Genomic DNA, 14,019 nt, shown 5'->3' with positions numbered 1-14,019 from the left:
CAGGGCCGCTCCCATCCCAACCCTCTGGATGCCCCCATTCCCAGCACAACGTGTGCCCTTGCTTGTGTCCCTATTCTGCTTGTAGAAATTCTACCCGTCATTCCAAGGCCAAGCTCAGGAGCCTGTCCAGGAAGCTTTCTCTGCATCTCCTGACTCAGAGCCAACCTCTTCCTTTGCCGGGGGCTCTGCAGACCTCTGTAAATGCTCTTAGCAAGTCCTGCCTGTCTTAGGTTAGCTCTGCACCATCTGTTCCCTCCACTACTTTCTGCTGTTCTGTGACCTTGTGATGTTCATCTCTGCCAGAGGTCAGCCGACCACGGCCCTTGGGCCAAATCCTGCCCACGGCCTGTTTGTTCAGGTAAACTTTTGTCGGAAGTCAACCGCATTTATTTATTTGTGTATTGTCTGCGGCTGCTGTCCTATACAATGGCACAAGACCATACCATACCATATGGCTCTCAAAATTTAAATATTTGGCCCTTAACAGAAAAAGTTTGCCGAACCCTGGTCTATGCAAACCATGTAATGCTTAGGATGGTGTCTGATCATAGCTGGGGCCCCATAGTGGGGCAGGGCACTGTCCCTGTGCTCAAAGGCTTATGTAAACTGGATACAGTACAGGTTTCAGGGGCAGGAGTCTCAAGGGTACCGAGTGCTGGGGGTGGGGCTGCAAGGGCCCGAGAAGGCAGAACAGTCAGCAAAGTCACACAAGAGTGGACATCTTCACAGAGTTTAAGACCTGGGAGGAGGCTTAGACGTGGCTCTTGTGGCGAAAAGGCCCCATTTTACAGATATGAAAGCTGAGACGCAGAGAGAGAAGGTGATTATTGTCTAATGCAAGACATAGCTTATGGCTTTGGGGTTCAGAGTTTGGCTCAGCAACCAGACTGCCTGAGCTTGAATCCTGGCGCCGCCATTCGTAGCCTGTGACCTTGGGCAAGCTCCCAAATCTCCCTGTGCCTCGGCTTTCTCATCTAGAAGATGAGGGTAATGATCGAGCTGATTTCACACGATGGTGGTGATTAAATGAGTCCATACAGGTAAAGTACTTAGTTCCAGGACATTCAAAAAAGAAGTCCACACACATTAGCTGTGGCTTAGCACAACAGGGGGCAAGGCTAAAATCCACGTCTCCGCTCAGGGTGTTGTTTCAGGTTGAGCCGCAAGGCAAAGCTGGGGCATCTTGATGCAGGAGGCACGTTGTGCGGGGACACTACCATTTCCTAACACCATACTTGTCGTGGTGGTCAGCCGTATGATTACTGAGGACTGTGCTCTGAGCGTGTGTGGCAATCTGGGGTCCCAGCGTGCCTGTTGCCTCTTTCATCCTTGCTTTTCATTTCCTTTTTGCTCCTCTTGGAAAGGAATCTTTGACTGAATCTCGAGTAACGGTCTCCAGGGTTACCACTTACTGAGCGTTCACATGTGCCAGACATCCATGAGTGCTGGCGTGTGATCTCATGGACTCTTTGCTCCAGCCCTTTGAGGTTTATCTTACCACCTCAGCTTTCCAGAAGAGGGAGTCCAGGCTCAGAGAGGTTAAGAAATTTCCCGAAGGTCGCAGAGCTGGGATTGCGGGTTGGGCGGGCCTCTCTGACTCTTAGAATCCCTTTAGCACCCTCTTCTATGGCCCATCATTCATTGCTCCTGCTGTCATGGGGGATGGGGAGGGCGGGCTAATGCTCCGAGGCCGGGCAAGGTGAGGGAATCAGGAGACATCATCCCAATCTGAGCTTTACCTCTTCCACTTGCCTGACCTCCAACAAGCCCCTTCACCTCTCCTCTTCTTCATAGGGGTGTGGATCCCTCTGGCACACTGAGGCATTGCCCTGAGGGACAAGAGGAAGATGTCCCAGTGAGGCCAGCAGTGAACCAGCAGTTAGGACTGCTCTACAGGGCCGAATGCCACCTACGTTCCCTCATCCTGGCGCTCTGTGGACCTTGGACGAGCCACTCCCTGTCTCGGGGACTCGGTTGGCTCAGTGGCAAAAGAAGGGGGCAGGACTGCGCACACGCCACATGCTGGGGCCCGTGGCTCTCCCTGGCTGCAAGTTAGAATCCTGGGGACTCCGCCAGCATCTCTGGACGCTGGGGCCAGGCCTCGGGGATTTTGCAGAAACACTTGGTAGGAGGAGCCCGCTGCTCTGAGGGCACCAGTGCCAGCCTTGGGGGCTTCTGGGATGGCGCAGTGTGTGCATGACTGAGAAGGCGCACACGCTGGCATTGTCCCTGGAGCTGGGAACCCCAGCCCCGCAGCCTGCCGGCGGCCCCCCTCCCTCCCCCCACCCCACCAGGCAGGGCGGCTGAGCCGCCAGCTGCTCGCAGGGCCTATTGTTCAGCAGTGACAGGCAATGGCTGCAGGAGCACAGGCCGGGGAGGCTGGAGAGGAGAGGGGGAGGGGTGGGGCGAGGGGGGGGGATGTCTCCCGACCGCACGCCCCAGGAGCCGGTGGGCAAACACACGTAACCACCCCCACCCCCTCCACCGCCCCGTTCTCCTCACTCGTCTTCTCCAGACGTGATCCTCCGTGGAAGGGTGTGTCACTGGTTTTGGGGGATAGTGCACAGTCAGGCAGCCTCTAGAAAAGGAATTTTGGTCACTTATCTCCCAGCCGGGTGCCTGAAAACAGTGCCAGGTGGCTAAGTGCTTTTGAAATGGTGTTGTTCGAAGTCGATCCAATCCACATGCGTGTCTTAGGGAACGTGTCCTCGGGCCTGGAGAGGTTCCAGCGACGGGGACAATCATCCTCGACGTTTGTGTACAGCTCAGAGCTGTGGTACATTCATTTTATTCGATTCTCATGACTATTCTGAAGGGGGTGGTGATGGGGGAAGCTGAGCAGGCCTGGGAAAACTGAGGTACACAGAGGGGCCCATGGGGCTGGTGGGTGAGGTGGGGGAGAGGCAGTCCCAAGCTCTGGACTCCAACCTTCATTACCTTCTGGTATTTCAGAGCTTAAAGAAATTGGCCAGAAACTTAGTTATAAAAGGAATAGTGGTTAACAGCAAGGCTTAGAGCCAGAAGTCCCACCTTGTCTTGGAGCTTTGTAACAGATTCAGAGGTAACTGAAGTCATTGACGGTGTCCGCCTTTCTCTCTCTGAGAACCTCCCTCTTCTTTCCTCCCTGGAGTTGAGGGGGGCGGCAGCAGCTGAGGCGGGGGCGGTGGGGGGGGACAGCCAGTGGCCTTCACCACTTCCAGTTGTCAGGCCCAGGCCCGATCGTGACCCACAGTGCCATTCCAAACATTTAACCTCAAGGAAAGTTAGTCTCTGACTGGGTTGTCCCAGCTTGGAGACAAATTCTGAGTCCCCCCCCCCACCCCCCCCCCCACCAAACTGCTGCCCCTAAGCCTTGCCAGTGCTGAATTTCTTCCACCTGCCTAAGGGCTAGCCCTCAGTCTCTTTGTCTCTCTGTCTCTCCGTCTCTCTGTCTCACTCCCTCCTTCAGTCTCTGACTCTCAGTCTCTCGGTCTCCCTTCTTTGCCCTTTCCGTCTCAGTCTCTCTGCCTCCATCCTTCCATCTCCGGCCTTCGTACTTCAAAGCAAGCTTTGCTGCCAGAGTCTGCGGATGGCACAGGTCTCCCTGCCCTTGGATCCGGCAAGCTGGGCTTCAGCCCCTGCACAGTCCTGGTGGGGCTGGAGTGGTTCCCGGGACAGGGGGGCTCACCTGTTCGTCGGGGGCCAGGGTGCTGCCCCCTCAGTCCCCGGCTTCCCATCTGGGGCCGCCCAGCCACCTGGCTGCGGGGTCAGTTGGGGTTAAGAGGTTTTTTAGCTCCGTTTTCCAGGTTGGCCTGACACAGCTCTGACTGGGCTGGCCACAGCCGGCCTGCAGGCAGGGAGGGAGATTCTAAGCAGGGGGAAGGCTGGCTGAGCTGGTGGGGAGTCAGTGCCGGGCGAGGTGGACTCTGCACAGAGGCGAGGCGTCTGCCTGAGGGAGACAGGAGCCAGCGGTGCCGGCGGGGAATGGACATTGGAAGACTCCTGGGTCATTCTGTTCTAAGTGGTCTGCAAACAGACTGTACAGTGTGGGCCGAGGCTGCGCGGGACCCCAAGGGAGGCCTGATGGGTCGGGCTGAGGGCCTGTGCCCTTAGGGAGATAAGGAAGGCGAGACCACCTTCTTTAAAGCAATTTCATTCTGCTGGACACTGGCGTGGGCCTCTCTCTGGCCACCCTTTCACGGATCCATTCAGGGAAACCGGGGCCCAGAAAAGTTAGGCAAGTTGTCCAAGGTGACACAGCTGGTAACTGGGGTCTTGGGGCGGGGGGGGGGGGTGGTCAGTGGGAGAAGAGCTCCCACCCAGTGAGACTGATCCCTGTGGGTCATAACAACCGGGGGACAGACCCCTTTTCAGCTGGAAACAACCCGGGAGCTTATGTGATGGCCGGTAGCAGCAGGAAGACCGACGGGGGCAGACCAGGTCAGGGAGCCCTCGTGGCGTCTCATTTGTTCTTTCATTCAATTAGCCTTTGTTGGCTCACCCCCCGCCCCCCCCCCCCCCATCCCCAGGACGGCAGATGGCACCACCACTCACCTAACCGATGAGGCCAAAATCCCTGGGGTCCTTCCTGACCTTCCCCCTTTCCCCCCCACACCCCCACCATGAGCAGACCCTGTAAACTCTGCCTTCCAGATAGAGGCGGGCCCTACTGGCTCCGTCACCTTTCACCAGGATTATCACACAGCCTCCCAGCTTGTCTCCCCGCTCCCAGCCTTGTCTGCATCGTCTGTCTTCAACAGAACAGCAGAATGATCCTTCAGACATATGAATCATTGCTGTGCTCCCCAAAACATACACGTGAATCACCTGGGGATCCTGTGGAAATGCAGATCCTCACTCGGCAGGTCTGGGATGGGGTTGAGCACCTGCATTGCCAACAGGCTTCCCGGAGACTCTGGCCCACAGACCACACATCAAGTAGCCAAGTGTTGGATTATGTCACTCCCGGGCTCCAAGTGTTCCACTGGCTTTCCCAGAATGGAATCCAAAGTTCTCCTCATGGCCTTTGTGGCCCCCCGCTACTTCCCTGACCCCGTGTCTCCCCTCTCCCCACTCACTCTGACCTAGTCCCACCCGCCTTCTTATCCTTCCAGCACGCTCTGCTTCCTAATGGCATACCTTGCCGTGTTTATGTGATGACGGTGTCTCCCTCACTGAACTGTACAGCCCACGGGGGCTGGCATTGTGTTGCTGTGGCTGCATCACCGGTGCCTGGCAGAGGGAAGTGACACTCAGTAACTACCTGCTGCTGATGGAATGGATGGACTAGATCCCGTTAGGCGCCGTGGCTCCAGGACTGAGCAAAACAGATGGCACCCGTCCTTGTGCCATCAGCAGCCTTGTTCCCCGGCAGGAGGACCGGCATGGGGTTAAGTAACCCAACGGTTGTGGTCAATGAATACTTCCCGGTCTCTTCCTGTGCCTGCCCTGGGCTAAATGTTTTTCATGAAGTATCTCTTTTAACCCCACTACAGCCCAGTAAGGTAGGCTCTGTCATTGCCAACGACTTCCCATTTCAGGGCAGCCTTCTGCTTGCCCTTTAGGGATCCACTTTCTCTCCCCTGGGCCAGTGACCTGACTTCCTCACCCTATCCTCCCTCAAGGGCAAAGCTGGGGGCAACCTGCTGAGAGGAGAAGAGGCCTCCCCTGCACACCCTCCACTCCCTTGTGCTCTTGGGCAGGGGGAGGGAGGGGGAGGAGGGGGACTGCACATTGGTCCCAGGCTTGTGTACAGTCTCCCCCCACCCCCCAGCATGCATTGGTGAGGGATGGGATGGTGGGGTCACACTGGCTCCAGCCTGGAGGGAATCGCTATGCTCAAGGGACATCATCCTAGGCCAGATAACTGATTGGGAGAAATAGTGTATGTGCTCCTCTTGCTGCCAGGTGAGAGATATTTCCCTTTCCCAACTGAGAAAGTTCTGTGCATTTAGCCATTCCCTCCCCAACCCTCCCAGGGCATTGGCTGGGGAGGGGACAGCATCTGCCGGTCGCTGCTGCTAAGGGAGAGAGAGGGCTTGCCCAGCCCTGCCCTGAAGGAGAGAGGAGTGGGTAGCAGAAATCTTTTTGAAATTACTTTTGAAGATTTTTTTTTTATGAATAGACTTTTTACAGCATTTTTAGGTTTATAGAAAAAAAGTGAAAAAATACAGAGTTCCCACATATCCCTTCTCCCTGCCCCCCTAAAGTTTCCTCCATTATAACATTTTGTATTAGAGTGTTACATTTGTTACAGTTGATGAGCCAGGATCCGATGCATTATTACTACCTAAAGTCCACAGTTTACATTAGGGCTCACTTCTCCTCTTGTACATTCTATAGATTTTGACACGTGCATAATGTCATGTGTCCACAATCACGGTATCATACAGAATAGTTTCTCTACCTCAAAATCCCCCGTTCATCCCTCCCCTCTCCCCCTGGGCCCCAGGCTACCCCTAATCTTTTTTCTGTCTCCAGAGTTTTGCCTCTTCCAGAATGTCATATAATTGGAATGTTAGAATATGTAGCCTTCTCAGACTGGACTCTTTCACTCAGCAATACACATTTAAGCTTCCTCCGTGTCCTTTCATGGCTTGATAGCTCAATTCTTTTTATTGTTGAATAAGATTCTACTGTCTGAATGTACCACAATTTGTTTATCCATTCACCTATGAATGGTTGCTTCCAAGTTTTGGCAGTTGTGAATAAAGCTGCTATAAACATTTGTGTGCAGGCTTTTGTGCGGGCATATGATTTCGATTCCTTTGGATAAATAGCTATGCGCATGATTGCTGGATCATATGGTAAGAGTATTCCTTGTAAGAAACTGTCGAACTTGTCTTTCAAAGTGGCTGCAGTGCCAACAATGAACAAGAGTCCCTGTTGTTCCACGTCCCCATCAGCGTTTGGTGTTGTCAACGCTTTGGACTTTAGCCATTCTAATAGGTGTGTAGTGTTACCTCACTGTCGTTTTAATTTGCAATTCCCTAATGACATATGATGTTGATGATCTTTTCATATGCTTATCTGTCATCTGTATATCTTCTTTGATGTAGTTCACGTCTGTTCAGACCTTTTGCCCATTTTTAATTGGTTTGGCTCTTTTCTTATCGTTAAAAAGTTCTTTGTGTATTTGGGATACCAGTTCTTTGATCACTTTTGTGTTTTGCTAAGATTTTCTCTCAGTCTGTGGCTTCCTTTCATTCTCTTGGTAGTGTCTTTTGTAGAGCAGAAATGCTAAATTTCACTGAAGACCAACTTATTAATTTCTTTTTTACTTATTTATTTATTTATTTATTTATTTTTTATTTATTTTTATTTTTGGGACAGAGAGAGACAGAGCATGAACGGGGGAGGGGCAGAGAGAGAGGGAGACACAGAATCGGAAACAGGCTCCAGGCTCCGAGCCATCAGCCCAGAGCCTGACGCGGGGCTCGAACTCTCGAACTCACGGACCGCGAGATCGTGACCTGGCTGAAGTCGGACGCTTAACCGACTGCGCCACCCAGGCGCCCCTTTACTTATTTATTTTTAATGTTTATTTATTTTTGAGAGACTGAGAGAGGCAGAGCGCGAGCAGGGGAGGGGCAGAGAGGGAGGGAGACACAGAATTGGAAACAGGCCCCAGGCTCTGAGCTGTCAGCACAGAGCCTGACACAGGGTTTGAACCCACAAGCCATGAGATCATGACCTGAGCCGAAGTCGGATGCTGAACCAACTGAGCCACCCAGGTGTCCCTAATTTTTACTTTCATGGATCATCATACTTTTGGTGTTTTATCTAAAAAGTAATTACCAAATCCAAGGTCACCTAGATATTCTCCAATGTTATCTTGTAGATGTTTTAAGTAGTTTTTCATTTTACATTTAAGCCTATGAGATTTGTTTTGAGTTAATCTTTGTGACGAGTACAAAGTCTGTGTTTAGATTCATTTGGTGTGCTGTGAATGCTCAGTTGTCCCAGCACCTTTTGTCGAGAGGGCTATCATTTCTCCATTGAATTGTCTTTGCTCTTTTATCAAAGATTAGTTACTGTATTTGTGTGGGTCTGTTTCCAGGTACTCTGTTCTCTTCCATTCATCTGTATTTATTCTTCTTCCTATACTATGCTGTCTTGATCAGTATAGCTTTAAGTCATGAAGCCAGGTGGTCAGAACTTAAACTTTGTTTTTCTCCTTCAATATTGTGTTAGCTGTTCTGGGTCTTTGGCCTTTCCATATACACTTTAGAGTAGGGTACATGTGTCAGGGTACCTAACCAGACCCTGATTGGGATTGTGTTGAATCTATGGGTTAAGCTCGGAAGAATAGGCATCTGAACAATTTTGAGTCTTCCTCTCCATGAACATGGAATACCTCTCCATTTATTTCAACCTTCTTTGATTTCTTTCATCAGCATTTTTTATTCCTTCCTTATCTATATCTATTTTGCACATATATTTTGTTAGGTTTATACCTAAGTATAAAAAGTGTTAATATAAATAGTGATATGTTTTTATTTATTTTTTTAAGTTTACTTATTTTGAGAGAGACAGAGACAGCACATGTTGGGGGTGGGGGCAGAGAGAGAGGGAGACAGAGAATCCCAAGCAGGTTCTGCACTGTCAGCACAGAGCCCGATGTGGGGCTCGAACTCACAAAACCATGAGATCATGACCTGAACCGAAACCAAGAGTTAGACACTTAACCAACTGAGCCACCCAGGTGCCCCACTGTTGTTTTTGATTTCAAATTCTAAAACATTCAACATCTCAACATTCCAAGCAAGAAACAAGCTACATCCTGGCCTTCCAATAATTTCCCACTGAACTTAAACTCCCAACTCCTTCCCTGACCAGTCCCCCTGTCCAACCTCATTTTTCCTGTGTTTTGACCTTGCTTAGTGCCCTACCACTCCATTAGACTTTCTGAAGTTGGACCACCACTCTAGGCTTGGGTCTGCCTCAGGACCTTTGCATTTGCTGTTCTTTTCCCCTCTAGCTTTGTATTCTGTTGAACCCTATGAAATTAGTATTTTTGTAGACCACAAAAAAGTAAATATGTGTGATTACATGGGGTTCTACCTAATATATCCTACTGTTTCTCATCCTTCAAGACTCAGCTCAAATGCTGCATCCTCAGAGAATGGCCATCCCTGACCACCCAACCCCACCTCCAGCCAGCCAGACACATCACTCTGTTTTATTTTCTTCATAACATTTATCACCATGTGAGGTCATCTCATTCATTTATTTGCTTCCTTGTTTATTACCCATTTATTTCCTGTAGTATATAAACCTCCTAACAGTAGGGAACTTCTCCTGGCCAGTAAATTCTTCAGAGACCAGATGGGCTGGGGACCCCAGATATTTATACCATTCTAGGGAAGGGGAAGCCTCCCCCACTCCAAAAACTTGACTAACGTCATATTTCCAACCAGTTTTCTTGTTGGGAACAGACCCTGATTTATCTGACATAGAACAATAGGGAAACATGATATTTTCCCCATAAGTGTTGAGGACCAAATTCAAAATCATGTGGTTGAACAATAGCATGGCTTGTTCAGAAAAGAAATTCTATTGGAGGCAGAGAGCACCAGGTAAGAACCAACTCTGTCCCAGCAACACCCATTTGTTTCCTTGGCCACCACCTCTACCAGCCTATCCTCTACTCCACAACAGAAGGGCTTTCCTTACACCACCACCCTCCTCCACCCACCTACCCCCCCCCCCGACCCCCCCCCCCCCCATCCCTGGCCAGTGTTCCTCCAGATCTATAACTTTTGGTGGTTCCTATTGCCGGACCCTACTCTCTCCTGCCCCGTGGATTCTTCCTGGAGTCCTTCCTCCCCTGGTACCTAACCAGACCTTGCCTGTCTTTTGGAGCTAAGAGTTAAGCCCCACCTCTTCCGAGAGCCCTTCCTGTCTGCCTGACAGTGCAGGTCTTCCATCAGTGACCTGTTATCTTGCTCAGCTCACAGGGTTTCTTTGAGGCTTGCTGGGCCCTGTTTCAGAGCTCAGGCTCCAGAAGAATAGGGACCCAGTCCAGAGACTGAGCACCAGCCTGCTGCCTCCAAGTGTGACTTGCTGGAAGGGGAAGGAGGAGAGACTGAGGGGCCTCCCATTGAGGGGGGACCTTTGTCTCCTCCTTGGTGGGGCCAGACCCCCAAGAACACCCCAGCTCAGAGAGGTGGGGCATGGTCTCCCTGCTCCCCAGAGAGGCCACGCAGCAGCCCCTCCCTCCCCCAGTGTGGAGCCGGGCTGACTCAAGTGGCAGGAAAAACGCCCCCCCCCCCCCCCTTCCAAGCTGCTGCACATCTGTGCCCAGACAAAGCCAGCTATTAATCCTAGCTTTTGTGTGAGTGTTTGGGTGTTGAATTCCACTTGGATCTGCCGGCTTTTGGAAAGGGAGATTGGAGGGGATTTAGTGACAACAAAAGGAACCCACTGAGGGGAATGGGAGGGGCCAGGGGAGCCAAGAAACCCAAGTGCATTCACTCTGAGCCTGGTGGGGGCTCCCGGGAGCCCAGCTTCAGCGAGAGTCTAGCAAGGCTCCCAAATTCCCAGGGTCTGAGTCACAAAAAGGGGCCACTCCCCAAGAGAAAAACACCAGCTTCGTGGGTCTGCCTTGCACTCCAGATGCTGCCTGGGGCTGAGGCTCCAGCTTGACAGGGCCTGGGCACTGCCCCTTTCAGAATGGGGCAGCCCATCGCCTAGGGGAGTCCAAGGGTTGGGAGACTGGAGATAGGGACCAGGCAGAAGGCTGGAGCCCCGGGAGGGGTGGGGGTGGGTCTAGATCAGGGAGAGTCTCAAAGCCACCCTAGGGAGTCAACAACACAGCAATAAGGCCAGAGGCCCTGTGGCAATAGGTTGCCTAGTGGTCTGGGTTGGATTCTCCCTAGAAGTTCTCGGGCACCTGGTCCCAGCCAGAAGCTCAACCTCTAGGGAATCCAGTCCACACAAACCCTAACTCTGGCTCAAACATCAAACACTCAGAATAGCCCAGGACAGGGTCTGAGTGTGTGTGGGGAGAGGGGGGGAGGGGGGGTGTGTCAGGCAATTCTGAGGGGGAAGACCTACAGGCGGGTGGCTAGTATGTGATTCTTTTACTTCGCCAAAGCTCTGGTCTAGTTACTACTTTGCTGGAAGAGCAGCCTGGAGTGTGAATGGAAACCCCCTGATCTGCCCCTGCCCCTCCTTGCTTTGTTCATTTCACTTTTTGAAATGAGCTTCCCATCTGTGGGTGCTTGACTCCAAATGTTCACCGAGTTTTCAGATCCCAACCAAGTATAAGTGGTTTTGTTTTTTTTAAATTTTTTTTTTTAACGTTTATTTATTTTTGAGACAGAGAGAGAGACAGAGCATGAACGGGGGAGGGGCAGAGAGAGAGGGAGACACAGAACCGGAAGCAGGCTCCAGGCTCTGAGCCGTCAGCCCAGAGCCCGACGCAGCGGGGCTCGAACTCACAGACCGGGAGATCGTGACCTGAGCTGAAGTCGGAAGCTTAACCGACTGAGCCACCCAGGCGCCCCAAGTGGTTTTAACTCTATGTGGTGTGGAGACACACTTAGAGCTTCCTCCCCTTTTCCTGACCTTCTGTGAGATGTCTGCTAAAATCATTCATTCATCCATTCGGTAGCTGACTGAACTATTGCTCTGCAGGCCAAGTTCTGGTTTAGCTGCTGAGCAGCAGATGCAAAATGTGACTCCCGACTGACACTTGTGTGCTCAACTAAGCCTCTGGGTTTACTTGACTATTTTCTAATGGTTGTGCACACTTAACATATTTTTAAAAACATTTTTGGGGTGCCTGGGTGGCTCGGTCGGTTAAGCATCTGACTGTTGGTTTTGGCTCAGGTCATGAGCTCATGATTCGTGAGATCGAGCCCTCAGTTGGGCTCTGCACTGACAGCATGGAGTCTGCTTGGGATTCTCTCTCTCCTTGTCTCTCTGCTCCTCTCTCTGCCCCTCCCCTGCTCACCCTCTCTTTCTTGCTCTCAAAAGAAAAAAAAAAGAAAAAAAAACAACCCCCCAAACCCAAGTGTTTGGGGGCACCTGGGTGGCTCAGTCTATTAAGCGTGCAACATCAGCTCAGGTCATGATTTCGCAGTTTGTGAGTTCGAGCCCCGCGTCGGGCTCTGTGCTGACAGCCCGGAGCCTGCTTCGGATTCTGTGTCTCCCTCTCTCTCTCTCTCTGCCCCTTCCCCACTAGTGCTCTCTCTCTCTCTCTCTCTCTCAAAAATAAACATTAAAAAAAACCCAAGCATTATTATTTGACGGTGCTACATTGGTTTCAGGTGTACAACATAGTGATTCAGCTTCTCTATACCTTATGCTGTGCTCCCCACAAGTGTAGCTGCCATCTGTCACCACACGAGGCTATTACAATACCATTGACTGTATTCCCTATGTTGTATCTTTTGCTCCCATGACTTGTTTATTTCATAACTGGAAGCCTATATCTCCCACTCCCCTTCCCCAGTTTTGCTCATCCCCACCCCTCCCCCTCACCCCTCTGGCAACTGTCAGTTTGTTCTCTGTATTTATAGGTCTGATTCTGCTTTTTGTTTGTTTATTAATTTGTATTTTTTTTTTAGATTCCACATATGGTATTTGTCTTTCTCAGTCTGAGTTATTTCACTTAACATAATACTCTTCGGGTCCATCCATGTTGCTGTAAGTGGCAAGATGGCATGCTTTTTTAGGGCTGAATAATATTCCTGTGTGTGTGTGTGTGTGTGTGTGTGTGTGTGTGTGTGTGTGACATCTTCTTTACATGAATGTTTTCTTCTATCTTAATTAACTCTGGAAATAAACTCAAATCATTCATTTATTCATCCCCTCACTCATTCAGCACAGGTGAAATCAGGCTGGCCCACCAGGTAGGTCCTTTATACTAAAAAATCTCGATTGTTCCCCCAACCCTTCCTGGTCTTCAGGGAAGAGGGCCTCACAGGTGCTCACTGTGTTGCTGTAAAGGCTCTCTCTCCCCAACACCGTTTCTGAGGACCTGGTCGCAGGCAGCCCTGCTCTGGAGGGGTTGCAGAATAGGTAGGCCGGTTGCTGCCTCCAGGGACAATGGCCTCCTCTGGGTCAGGGAGCAGGCACAGCTTCTCTAGCTCCCAGATGGAGCCTTCTAGAAGACCAGAGAACCACTCTTCCCAGTTTTGCCAGAGGGGATCTGTGCTGTCATTGGGGAAACTCCGCGAGCCTGGGTGAAGGTCCCCGCCGCTGCACTCACTGGGAACTCTGGGCCAGCGGACATGTCACTCTGTACTGAAGAGCTGGGCCACCTTGGTGGGAGCTTTCTTCTGGGTTGCTAGTGAGGGGCTTGGCAGCATGGATATGGTCGTGGGGATCGAGAGGATGGGTGAGCAGAGGTGAACGTGGGACTAATCCCTTAGTTCCACATTGCAAGGGTGGGGGGCGGCGAACAGTGGCAAGATAAGTTTGCAGGCCTTGGGTGGTCCTGAGGCGTCCCTGAGTAGGCAGTGATGAACGGAGCTACTGCGGAGGAATGGTCAAGACGAGGCACCGGGCTCTGGGGGCATTTGTAGAAAGAAGGCACTGGGCATGTGGTTTAGAAGGGACTGTGGTTTAGAGCCCTTACCATGGGTGGCCTCCTAGGTCCGGCACAGAGTCTACAAGGCCCTTCTGGAGTCTGTGGGTCAGGGCTTTGGCTTCTGTCTCCAGTTTCCTTCCGGAGATGGTCAGAAGGGCCTCTGTGAGTGTCAGGACCGTCAGAGGCTCCCTGTGCAGCTGCTTGGGCAGGGAAAGGTCGGGCTTCCCAAATCAGAAATGATCTGAAGTGCCATTTATTGAGTGCTTTGTGCCAGGTATGTGGTCAGGACTATTATTCCCATTTTATAGCCGAGTGAGTGCACACTGAGACTCAGAGAAGTTAAGGGCTTGACCCAAGGTCACATAGCTAAAAAGCGGTACATCCAGGACTTCAGTCCCTGGGTTCTCCTCCACCCTGATGGGGATTCCTCAGACCTCTGGAACCTCTCTTCCCCAATTCCACCTCCCTCAGCCATTTCAGAGTTTCAGAGTTCAACAATG

The sequence above is a fragment of the Panthera leo genome, chromosome A3 (genome assembly GCF_018350215.1).
Source record: "Panthera leo isolate Ple1 chromosome A3, P.leo_Ple1_pat1.1, whole genome shotgun sequence".
Taxonomy (NCBI): domain Eukaryota; kingdom Metazoa; phylum Chordata; class Mammalia; order Carnivora; family Felidae; genus Panthera; species Panthera leo.
Note: the sequence above shows the minus strand (reverse complement) of the source record.